Here is a 12,631-nt window from a genome sequence, read left to right on the forward strand (position 1 = left end):
TCCTCTGAATGAATCCGATAATGTTGGAGGAGATGGGAGCTGGTCTGAAACCTCTTCCTGCATTTATCACACTCATAGGGCCTCTCCCCAGTGTGGATGCGCCTGTGCCTGACGAGGGTGGAGTTCCACCTGAATCCCTTCCCACAGTTGGGGCATTGGAAGGGCCTCTCCTCTGTGTGACTCTGATAGTGCCGGACGAGATGGGAGCTGGTCTGAAACCCCTTCCCACACTTGGAACACTCGTAGGGCCTCTCCCCAGTGTGGGTCCTCTGGTGCTTGATCAGGCTGGAGCTCTCCCTGAAGCTCTTCCCACACTCCCCACACTCATAGGGCTTCTCCCCAGTGTGGATCCTCTGGTGCAGGATCAGGTCGCAGTTCCACCTGAAGTTCTTCCCACACTCCACGCACATGTGAGGCTTCTCCCCATCATGGAGCTGTTCATGGAGCACCAGCTCCGAGCTCTGGCTCCATCTCCAGCCGCCTTCCCGGCCCAGGCTGGCTCTTTCCCCCTCAGATCCCCACCAGCTGCGTTTGCAGCCCCTCCTCGTGCAGCATCTCCGGGCCTTTTCCTCCCCGTTGGCTTCCTGCACCATGGAGCCGCTCAAAACGGCCTCTTCCACCAGGTTCTGCCGCGGGCATTTGTCCTCCCTGCTCTCCATGCTCAGCTCCTGCTCTGGGGGAGGAAGGACAAGGACAGGATGGGATTTGCCTCCGTGCCACAGGCAAGGGCAAGGAGATTCCCCCAGGGCTGAGCTGCAGCCAGGGCCGTGCTGGGCTGGGAGATGGAGCAGCACAGAGGGGAAAGGGGCACTGACTTCCTCCTCACCTGCCTCAGTGTCCCAGGGCATCTTCCTCTTCCTCGCAGCATCCCAGGGGTTGGCAATGGGAAATCCTGGTTTGGGGAAAACAAGGGATGAGCACATTTCTAGGAGTGTCGGGGGGTAGGATGTTCGGGACGGACGGAGACGAGAGATCTCTGAAGCCAGGTCGTGGAACTTGCGGTTTATTGCAAAAGGCCTGGGTGCAGGGCCCTGCTTGGAGCTGCCAGCCACAGCTCAGAGCAGGCCCGAGAGAAGAGAGGGGTAGAGAGGATGAGAGGGTAAGAGAGTAAGAGGGGAAGAGCGTAAGAGAGTAAGCTTCCCATTACAATACAATAAATCTTCTTCTCTGTTGAATATTCTATTTCTCACTAACCAATCTAGTTCAAGATACAAATCCTAGAGCATTTACATACAGCCTGTAAGAATCATTACATCATGATACTGTGTTACATTTTAAACCCTAAAAACACCGCTTTGGACCCCTTCTGCTGAGCTAGTAGGGTCTGCTCTGACCCTTGGGTCTGTCTGCACGCAGAGGGAATTGTTTCAGCAAAAGGGGATTACCTTCAGTCAGGCCACACCATTGTTTTCCAGTTGTTCACTAAGGTATCTCAAAGTTTGCTTCCATCTCAATCTTGCTTAGAGTTTCAATATTCTCAAATTCTTTTGCCAGACAACCATATTTATGAGGCTTCCCTGTTTCATCTTCCTCAACACGTGTTCAGTTTGAATGTCCCTCTGCCTGAGTCCGTCTCTACAAGTCACTGGCCACGTGGGCTCCATAAAAACCTCCCAAACACCAAGATTCAGCCTAGGAAAAGCCTCCCAGGAGTTCCCTGTCCCTGGTCCCTCCCCTCTGGTGTTCGGGGGTTCCCCCCTGTCCCAGCTGCTGGGGTCACACTTGGATTGGGGGTCCCCCTTCTCCTCAGTGCCCGCCCTGCCCAGGCTGCTGGCAGTCCCAGCAATGCCAAAAGCTCCCCCTTTTTCTCTCTCCCCATTTCGGGATGCTGGGGCTGTTTGGGCTCCCGGGCTCCCTTCTCCCCTCATTCTCTGCTCGGGGCTGCAGCGGCTCCAAGGAGTCCCCCCTGCCCCTCTCCAGGCTCTTGAGGCTCCCGCCAATGGCGGCGCTCCCCCCTCTCTGGGCTCCCCACTTTGGGCTCCTGGGGGACACAGGGCTCTGCTCCTCCAGGCTGCCTCTGCCGGCACCGCCACCGGCACCCCCCGATGTCCCCCCGAGGGGCCTTTTCCGCTCAGCCTTGGACTGCTTCATTCTCCAAACATCCCCCCAAAAACCCAACCCAGGGACCCCCCCGGGATGTCTGGGCCGGGCTCCCCCTCCCTGCTCACCGGCGCAACGGGGGGGGGGCGATGATCCCACGGGTGGGGGCTGCGAATTCAGGCAGGGCTGCAACGCGGTTCCTTCTGTTCAGCCTTGATCAGCCTTTGTCCCGCCTCTTCCTCCCGCTCGTCCTCCGTCTTATCCCCACCTCCTTCTCCTCCTCCATCCCTCCTCCCTCTCCTCCTCCCCTGTAACCCAGCCTCCTTCCCTCCTCTTTCTCCTCCCGCTCCTTCTCTTCCATCCCTCCTCGAGCTCCTCTGTGTTATACCCACCTCCTTCTCCTCTTCCATCCTGCCCCTTCCATTCCTTCTCCTCCTCCTCCTCCCTTACCCCTCCTCCTCCTCCCCCTCCATCCCTGCCCTTCCCTCCCTCCTCCTCCTCCCCCAGCAGCAGCCACACCCTCGGTGCCCGTTCCCGCAGCCCTCGCAGCCCGCGGCAGGAGCGGGGATGGAGCTGGGACAGGTCGGGATGGGCAGCGCGGGGCTCTCGGCTGCTCCCAGCCGCTGCGGGCAGGGGGAGCCCGGCCCGGGCCAAAGGAGAGGCAAACTGGGCAAACTGGGGGCTGCACATCCAAACTGGGCCTTGCTGGGGACCCTGCCTGGCCGCTGCCAGCCCTTGGGGCTCCTCTCGGCACATCCGCCAGGGGGGAACGCACACAGGGCTGGGGGATCCCAGCAGTGGCAGCACTGCCAGGGACTGGGCTGGACTGGGATCCTACTGGGAGTGACTGGGGCTGTGCTGGCTTTGTACTGACATCATACTGGGATCGTACTGGGAGTGACTGGGACTGTACTGGGTTTGTATGGACATCATACTGGAATCATACTGCCACATGAGGGCAGATTGTGATCACGCTGATGGAGACTGGGATCATGCTGGGATCATACTGGGAGTGAGTAGGAGCCTGCAGGGAGCAATTGTGACCACGTTAGGGAGAAATGGGATAAACTGGGAGTGACAGGGATGGTGCTGAGTGTGACTGGGAATAGCTGTGAGTAACTGGGAACATGCTAGGAGCAACTGGGAGGAACTGGGAGTGACTGGGTGCATGCTGGTGGTGATTGGAAACTGCTGGACTTCAACTGGGATGAACTGGGATCATGCTGGAGGTGACTGGGATAATACTGGCAGTGAGTGCCACTACACTGAGGCTGACTGGGAGTGCTTGTGAGCAAATGGGATCATACTGGAAGGAACTGGAAAGACGGTAGAGGAAACTGGGGTACACTGGGAGATACTGGGAGTGACTGGAACAAAAGTGAGGGTGAAAGAGAACAACTGGAATCATGTGGAGCACAACTGGTTCACACTGGCAGGGACTGGGAGCACACTGGGCTCATCTTTGGATCATACTGGGAGGGACTGGACTAATACTGGGAGTGTCTGAGAGCGACTGGGAACACACCCTGCACATCATCCCCCATGCTGGGCCTGACTGGGAGCAACTGGGAGCATGCTGGGAGCAAATGGCATCATACTGGGAATGACTGGGCTGATCCAGGAAGCAACTGGAACCATGCTGGAGGCGGCTGGGACCATACTGGGAGAGACTGGAAGCAACTGGGATTATACTGGGACCACACTGGGAGAGCGGGCATGTGACTGGGATCAAACTGGAGCTTACTGGGATGATACAGGGGTTGAAAGGGAGCAACTGGGATCACACTTTGGGCTACTGGGAGCAAGTGAGAGAGACTGGGATGATGCTGCAAGTAAACTGGAGAAACTGGGAAGGACTGGATGCATGCTGGAGGCAACTGGGATATACTGGGCATGACTGGGGAATCATACTGGGAGAACTGACACCTTACTGGGGCCACTGGCAGTGCCTGGAAATGACTACAGACATGCTGGGGGCAACTGGGATATACTGGGAGTGTCTGTCACCATACTGGGGGGACTGGAACCACACTGGGAACAACTGGGACCATGCTGGGGAGAACGGGGCCCACACTGGGGGCAACTGGGAGTGAGTGGGTATAGTAGGAGTCCTAGTAAAATCTATGTATTGTATAAGTGGCCGTGCCCTGATCCTAATTGTAAATGGGCTGCAGCTGTGATGTCCTTAATTGGGTGGCTGCAGTGGCTAATGAAGATAACTGGGATAAAAGGGAGTGGGGTGGCTGTGCAGGGAGAGTCTTGGAGGAGCCCTGACCGAGAAGCAGGAGCAACACTGCTGTGAAGAGCTGTGTGTGAGAAGAGCACCCTGAAGGTACAGGACTCTAGAAATATAACAACAGCAATACAAGATAGGACAGCCGAGAGCTGTGGCAGCCTGAGAGCTGGGACTCCAGAAATATAATAACAACAACTGGGACCGTGCTGGGAGGGACTGGGACTAGAGCAGGGACAACTGGGTTCAACTGGGACCACACTGGAGTGATGGAAGCACACTGGGAACAGCTGGGCCCATGCTGGGAGCAACTGGGATCACAGTGGGGGCACTGGCATCAGACTGGGAGTGACTGGGAGCAACTGGGATTAGACTGCAAGTGACTGGGATCATACTGGGAGTAGACTGCAATCATACTGGGATTACACTGGGAGTGAATGGAACCTGACTGGGGGTTACTGGGAGCTACTGGGCCCATGTTGGGAGGAAAATGAGACACACTGGGAGCAACTGGGATCGGCTGGAAGGTTCTGGAACCGTGCTGAGAGGACTGAGACTATAACTGGGGCAACTGGGATCATACTGGGAGCAACTGGGGCCACCCTTTGAGCAACAGATGGAAACTGGGATTATGCTAGAGGAAACTGGAGCAACTGGGAAAGACTGGGATCATTCTGAGGTAACTAAAACAAACTGGGAGTGTCTCTAACCATATTGGGGGGACTGGAACCACACTGGGAACAGCTGGGATCATGCTGGGAGCAACTGGGACGATGCTGTGGGAAACTGAATCTACCCTGGAGGCAACTGGGCACCACTGGGACCCTGCTGGGAGGGACTGGGACTGTTATTGGGGCAACTGGGATCATAATGGGAGGAACTGGGAACATCTGGAATTATGCTGGGAGCAACTGGGATCACAGTGAGAGCAGCTGAGTCCATACTGGGTTACACTGGGACCGCATTGAGAGCGACTGGAATCATACTGGGATTGACTGGGAGTGGCTGGTTTTGTGGATTTTGGGGGGTTTTATTGGCATTTTAAGGGGGAGTTTTTCTGGGGGTGTTTGGGGGTTTATTGAATTTTTTGTGGCTTCTTTTGAATTTTGCGGGTTTTACTGAGATTTTGTTGGGATTTTTTGGGATTCTCAATGATTCTGGGGGTTTTATTGGGATTTTTAGGAGATTTTAGGGCATTTTATTGGCATTGTGGAGACATTTAGTGGGGTTCATTGGGGTTTTGGGGTTTTTCGGGATTTTTGGTGGGATTTCAGGGATTTTGTGTGGTTTTTTGGGTATTGCCAGGATTTCTTTGGATCTTGGGGAAGATTTTGTGGGACTATTTATGGTTTTGGGGACATTGTGGGGGATTTGAGGAGTTTAATCAGGATTTTTGGGATTATTGGGATTTCAAAGGATTTTGTGGGCTTTTATTGGGATTCTAGGGTGTTCTAATGAGATTCTGAGAGATTTAATTGGGATTTAGTGGGTTTTATTTGGACTTTGGGGTTTTTAAGGAGATTTTGGTGCCTCTCAGCTCTTCCCCACACCAAAGGAATGCCCCAAAAGCCCCCCAAAATTCCATGAAAATCCCACAAAATCCCCCATAATTACAAGAAAACCCTCAAAAACCCCAGAGAATCTCTGAAAATCCCAGTGGAACTCACCAAAATTAAAAAATACTCCAAATAATTTCAATAAATCCTTTCTCAAGAAACCCCTCACAACCCGAATAAAATCCCCCAGAATACAAAAGACCAAAAATCACATAGTTCTAGCCCAGTAATTACATCCCAAAACCTCCAATAATTCCTTCGAAACTGACAATAAAATCCCCAAAGCCCAAAAAAGTCACCCCGAAATCCCCAAAACCCTCGCAAAATCCCCACAAACCCCCCCAGAATCCCCCAGACTCAGTGGGCCCGTCCTGGATCAGGGGTGTGAGAGGCAAAGCTGTGTTTCATGTCAGGTACAAACAGGTGACGTGTGTACTTGCGAATGGGAAATGTGTGGACATCGACAATGGGATGGTTGTGAATTCTAAAAATAACTGAGGAAAACAAAGCATGGAAAAAGGCCTTTGAACCTCTCTTTTGTTTGTAATTAACCCTAGTTGATTTAGGAGCATTGGAATTAAGGTGTTAAGGATGTTCCTTTTTGCTTGCATTTAATCCATAAAAAGCTCTGCAATAATAACCTTCTGAAGTATAATTTTAGAATATTACTTGTATCCTTGAACCTATAGCTTTGGAATATATATATAAAGGAAATATGCTTATCTCACGCCTTTTTGAAGCAGAGAAAAACACCTTGAGAAAGGAAGGTGAACATCACCTCAAGGGTTTATGGTTTCGACCAAAGGGAAGCTGGACATCACTGTAATGAGATTTATGGTCTCTGCAATTAAAAGGTGGACACACATCTGGGGAGCTGGACCCCACCAGATGGGATTCGTCTTTCTTCTTTCGGAAACTGGACCATCACCATCTGGGGATACTCCTTTGAGATACATCCTGAGAAATTAAAATCACAATAGTGTATAGAATTGTGATCCAATAATTTGGAATAAAAATTGCTGATGAGTAAAAGATTGGAAATAGAAACTACTGAAAAAAGCTGATGACTACCCCTATAAATACCTGTAACCATCAATTATGGGCGTACAGTTAGAGAAAAAACTTCCTCCACTGTACCCAGTGCTGTATTGCTCGTACTTTACCATATTAAATAATAAATTGATTGCTGCTTGAATATTGGCCTAGTCAAGCTTCTTATTCAAAGCCCTCGGAGCTTTTTGGGGAGGGGGCGCCATGGGAGACCCCAAAAACCGGGGGGGGGGGGAACCCCTGCTGTGTCCCCTCCCCCCGAAACCCCCAGACCCCGGTTCAGGGTGGGCCTGGGACCCCCCGGGACCCCTCCAGGAACCCCAAACCGCCCAGAGCCCCCCCAGGGTTGGCCCAGGACCACCCTGGACACCAAAACCTCCCCAGGACTCTCAGACCCCCCCCATTTCCCCCCAAAATTCACCCCAGACCCACCTGAGACCCCCCCGCAAATCCATCAGACTGCCCCAAATCCCCCTCAGACTCCTCAATTCCCCCCAAAACCCTATGAAATCCCCTCAGACTCCCCCAAATTTCTCCCCGGACCAACCTCGCAACCCCCCAGTTCCTCTCACAATCCCCAAAATCCCCTCAGACCCTCCCACTTCCCCTCAGATCCCCCTAAACCCACCTGAGAACAATCCAGACTCGCTCAAGCTTCCCCCCGCCTCCGCCGCGTGCGCCGGCTCCCCCAGCCAAGAGCGGCGCGTCCCGCCGAACTAATCAATCACCGCGCTGCACGGCCCCGAACCAACGAATCACGGCGCAGCTCCCCTCAGCAAGGCCCGCCTCCCCGGCGCCGCCCCAGCCAATCCGAGGCGAGCCGGAAGCGGCGCCCCGTTCCCCACCGCGGCCAGGACCCGCCGGGCTCGGGACAGGAGCGGGAGGGGCCTGAGAGGGGAAGGGTCCGGGGGGGCTTTGGGGAGGGGCCCTGGGGCATTGTGGGGGGACCTGGGGGGCGCGGATGGGTCCTAAGAGGGATCACGAAGCGGGGTGGTCGTGGGAGGGTCTGGGAGGGTTTTGGGGAGGGGTCGTAGGAAGGTCTTGGGAGGGTCTGGGGGTGTTTGGATGGTCCTGCGGGAGTTTGGGGCGGGCTCTGGGGGGGTCCTGAGGGTGTCCTGGGAGGGTTTTGGAGGTTTTGGGGAGGGGCTCTGGCAGTGTGATAAACAGGGCCAGGAGAGCAGCTCCTTTCAAAAGGCCTTTATTAAAGACAGCTCTGGGTGCGGAACCCGAGGGGTCGCGCACGGCGCCGCTGCTCCCACAGGACCGCGCTGAGCAGGAGGAGCAGCGCAGCTTTGTCTCTCGGCACAGCCGGGGCTTCCGTCCTCACCAGAGTCCTTAGGAAGGCAACGTTGGCTCGGAGCATAGGGGGATCCTCCAAGCTGAGCACTATTAAAATTATGGGGGCAGGACAGAATCCGGCTCTGCTCAAGGGTGGGTGATTTAGTGCGGTTCTGCTGGGGTAAAGTCATCGTTTATGTGCTGGTTTGTTGTTCAGAGAGGGTTCATGGAGTTCCCACGGCCTCTCATTTAAATTCAGTCTGGGACGGGAAGGGATACAAATCTGGGCTGAGGCGGAAAGGGGCACAAATACAGAGTATGCCGGGGAGAGATACAAATACAGGGTAAAATGGTAACACTGGATGGCGGCAACTAAAGGCAAGTCCTAGAAGTGTAACATTCAATGTTTAACAACAGACCAACACTTCAAATTCAGACCCTATCAACTTCATTAACATCAACTAGCAATTACTGCTCTGAAAAAGAGCTCTTATCCCCAGGGTTTCATTTCTCAAATCTATTGGAGCAAAAATGAGCAATGTGCCCTGCTGGTGTTTAGATGTTCTGAATCCCTCAGCTGAGTGTTGGGTTCCTGTGCTGTCCTGCCTGGTGCTTGCTGGATGTGCTGGAACAAAGAGCTTGGGCCCTTGATGAAAACGACCACAAATGAGTTCATTGGGATTTACTGGGCTCACAGTAAAAGGGACGAAGCTCAGGTTTGATCTAGAAAATGCTTCTTCCCTGTCAGGATGGTGAAGTCCTGGCTTCACAGATTGCTCAGAGAAGCCAAGTAAATAAAGTTTCAGAATTCTTCATTTCTGTCCCATTCTTATTCCATAAGCCCAGGTTTGGTTTTCAGAGTGCCACCTTGTCAGCTGGTTGCCATTTGTGTCCTGCCTTCTTTCCTGCCTTCCTTGGTCTGCTCCTTTTCCCTTCCAGGGTCTCTCTTTACCTGTGGCAGCTTCCAGCCAAAGACTCTCCCCTGATTTTTTTTCCTTCCCCATCCAGGTGCTCAAACAGCCCTGGATGAAGTTATAGAGGCTGGCAGTGAAATGTCTGTGTAAGATCTTGCTGCACTTGTGTCTTGGCCCCTTCAGAATTTGGCCTTGAAGGGCAGGAGCATCTTTTCCTTGCTGGCAGCTGGAATTGCAGCCCATGGCAGTGAGTGCCAGAGATGTCAGAGGGCGATTGCTGAGGCTGCCAGGGCGCTGCTCCTGCCGTGCCTGCCAAGGGAGCTGTGCAGGGCAGGGTCAGGCTGCAGCAGCTGGCTGGGCTCCCTGAGCAGACAGCAAAGGCGGCTTTGCTGCACATTCTGCAGCTGGGAGCAGAGGGAAGAAGGGCAGGGAGTCCCTGACAGAACGCTGGAATGCCCGTGCCTGGAAGGAACCTGCCCCCAGACCCCAATCGGGCCCAGCCCTGGATGTCCCCTGAGGACCCCCCAGATCCTCTCCCCAAACCCTTCCACAGCCCCCAAAGCCCCTCCCCAAAACCTCCAGAACCCTCCCAGGATGTTGCAATGTGTTGTAAACTCCCTTGCCCAGGTGTGCCAATACCTCTCTTCCCCTTCCCCCTCGCCCCCTGCTGTGCTGTCAGTCAGGTTTAACATTCCAGCAAGGCGTCGTGTGGTTGGTCAAGTTCAAAGGATGCCCCTCAGGCCCGGGGGCCCTTGGCCTGTCTGGGTGTCATCCCCCCCTGAGACCCTGCCCCTCTCACCTGGTTGGTGGCTCACCTGTTCCCTCCCCTTCCACCGTCCCAGAGCTTAAAAAGGTGATCAGACGTTTAGGCCGGTATTCTGTTGGAGCAGTTGCCTATGTTCTGACATCTGTAACCTTGGAATATACCTCTGGATATAAACTCTCCAGCAGAATCCATCTCTTTTTCTCTTCACCATCGCCTGAAGCTCTCCTCCTGAGGTAAACTGAGTTCCTAACAAGCCTGGACTTGTTCAGTGCCCAGCTGCAACCACCAGCAAGCCAGGGTATCTCTGGGGTGACACACCACAGTTGCTGCCTTTGGCCCAGCAGCAAGGGTCAGACTGGCCCAGGCACTATCTAACTGGTAATATTGGGATTCTTATTCCAATACCAGGACACCCTCAGGAGCCCCCAGAACCCTCCCCAAACTCCCCCCAGGACCATCCCAACACCCCCAGACCCTCCCAAGACCTTCCTACGACCCCACCCCAAAACCCCCCCAGGCCCTCCAAGAACCCGCCCCCCGCCCCGATCCCCTCTCAGGCCCCTCCCGCTCCTGTCCCGAGCCCGGCGGGTCCCAGGAGTGGCGGGAAGGGGGGAGCCGCTTCCGGCTCGCCTCGGATTGGCTGGGGCGGCGCCGGGGAGGCGGGCCTTGCTGAGGGGACCGGCACTGTGATTGGTTGTTTCGCTGATGTACGGCGCGGTGAATGTTTGGTTCGGCGGGGTGCGCCGCCATTGTTGGGAGCCCGTGCGCGCGGTGGTGGCGGGAGATTGTGAGGGGAGAGCGGGGCTGAGGTGGGGACGGGGGGGGGAAACTGGGGGGTTTGGGGCGGGTCTAAGGGGAAGTCGGGGATTTTTGGGGGCATCGACGGAAAATAGGGGGGTGTACATGGGTTTGGGGAGAATGAGGGGTTCTGAGGGGGCTTTGGGGAGCTTGGGGGAAACTTGAGAGGGTCTGGAGCGTTCTCAGGTGGATTAAGAGGGATCTGAGGGGAATTTGGAGGGTCTGAGGGGATTTTGGGGGATTTCGAGAGAAACTGGGGCGTTGTGAGTGGATCTGGGGGGTTTGAGGTGGCTCTGGAGAAATGTGGGGGATTCTGAGGGGATTTCATAGGGTTTGGTGGGGATTGAGGGGTCTGAGGGGGATTTGGGGCAGTCTGATGGATTTGCGGGGGGGTCTCAGGTGGGTCTGGGGTAAATTTTCGGAGGAAATGGGGGGCGTCTGAGAGTCCTGGGGAGGTTTTGGTGTCCAGGGTGGTCCTGGGCCAACCCTGGGGGAGCTCTGGGCGGTTTGGGGTTCCTGGAGGGGTCCCGGGGGAGATTTGGGGGTCTCGGGGGTCCCAGGCCCACCCTGAACCGGGGTCTGGGGGTTTCGGGGGGAGGGGGCACAGCGGGGTTCTCCCCCCCCCGGTTTTTGGGGGTCTCCCATGGTGCCCCCTCCCCAAAAAGCTCCGAGGGCCCCCTGAAGTGGCTCCTGTTCCACCGGCCGGTGCCCCCTGATCCAGGACGGCCCCACTGAGCCTGGGGGGTTTGGGGAGATTTGTGGGAATTTTGGGGTTTTGGGAATTTCGGGATGGCTTTTTTGGGCTTTGTGGGAATTTTTGGGGAGAATTATTGGGTTTTGGGAGGGTTACATGATTTTGGGGTGTTTTGTTGATTGGAGGGTTCTGGATTTTAGGTGTTTTGTTTGGGTTGCAGGGGGGTTTTTGAGGGGGCGGATTTATTGAAATTTTTAGCATTTATTTTGAATTTTGGTGAGTTCCACTGGGATTTCTGGAGATTCTCTGGGGGTTTTGAGGACTTTCATGTAATTTTTGGGGTTTTTTTTGGGGTTTTTGTGAAATTTTAGGGGGGTTTTGGAGCATTCCTTGGGTGTGGGGAAGAGCTGAGAGGCACCAAAATCTCCTTAAAACCCCCAAAAGTCCCAACAAAACCCACAAAATCCCAATTAAATCACTCAAAATCCCATTAGTACTCCCTAGAATCCCAATAACAGTCGCACAAAATCCTTTGAAATCCCAATAGCACCAAAAATCCTGATTAAAATCTGCAAATCCCCAAAAAATGTCCCCAAAACCATAAAAGGTCCCACAAAATCCCCCAAGATCCAAAGAAATCCTGGCAACACACAAAAAACTCCACAAAACCCCCCAAATCCCAAAAAACCCCAAATCCCTTATGAATCCTACTGAATGTTACCACAATTCCAATAAAATGCCCCAACATCTCCTAAAAATCCCAATAAAACCCCCAGAATTTCTGAGTCCCAAAAAATCGCAACAAAATCCCAGTAAAACAAACAAAATTAAAAAAAAGACACAGAAAAATTTCAATAAACACCAAACTTCCCCAGAAAAACCCCCTCAAAATGCCAATAAAATCCCCCAAAATTCAAACCCCCCAAAATCCACAAAACCAGCCACTCCCAGTCAATCCCAGTATGATTCCAGTCGCTCTCAATGCGGTCCCAGTGTAACCCAGTATGGACTCAGCTGCTCTCACTGTGATCCCAGTTGCTCCCAGCATAATTCCAGATGTTCCCAGTTCCTCCCATTATGATCCCAGTTGCCCCAATAACAGTCCCAGTCCCTCCCAGCAGGGTCCCAGTGGTGCCCAGTTGCCTCCAGGGTAGATTCAGTTTCCCCCAGCATCGTCCCAGGTGCTCCCAGCATGATCCCAGCTGTTCCCAGTGTGGTTCCAGTCCCCCCAATATGGTTAGAGACACTCCCAGTGGGTTTTAGGTACCTCAGAATGATCCCAGTCTTTCCCAGTTGCTCCCA

General features: G+C 54.1%; 1 long non-coding RNA gene across 1 annotated transcript; it reads right to left on the reverse strand.

Moving 5' to 3' along the window:
• Window positions 1-592: 592 nt before the first annotated feature.
• Window positions 593-7,588, reverse strand: LOC134434185 (uncharacterized). Its single transcript, XR_010031817.1, has 3 exons — window positions 7,508-7,588; window positions 827-892; window positions 593-673 (listed from the first exon to the last, which is right to left on the reverse strand). It is a non-coding gene; the product is annotated as an uncharacterized LOC134434185 (long non-coding RNA).
• Window positions 7,589-12,631: the final 5,043 nt, after the last annotated feature.

The sequence above is a fragment of the Melospiza melodia genome, unplaced genomic scaffold, assembly GCF_035770615.1.
Source record: "Melospiza melodia melodia isolate bMelMel2 unplaced genomic scaffold, bMelMel2.pri scaffold_32, whole genome shotgun sequence".
NCBI lineage: Eukaryota > Metazoa > Chordata > Aves > Passeriformes > Passerellidae > Melospiza > Melospiza melodia.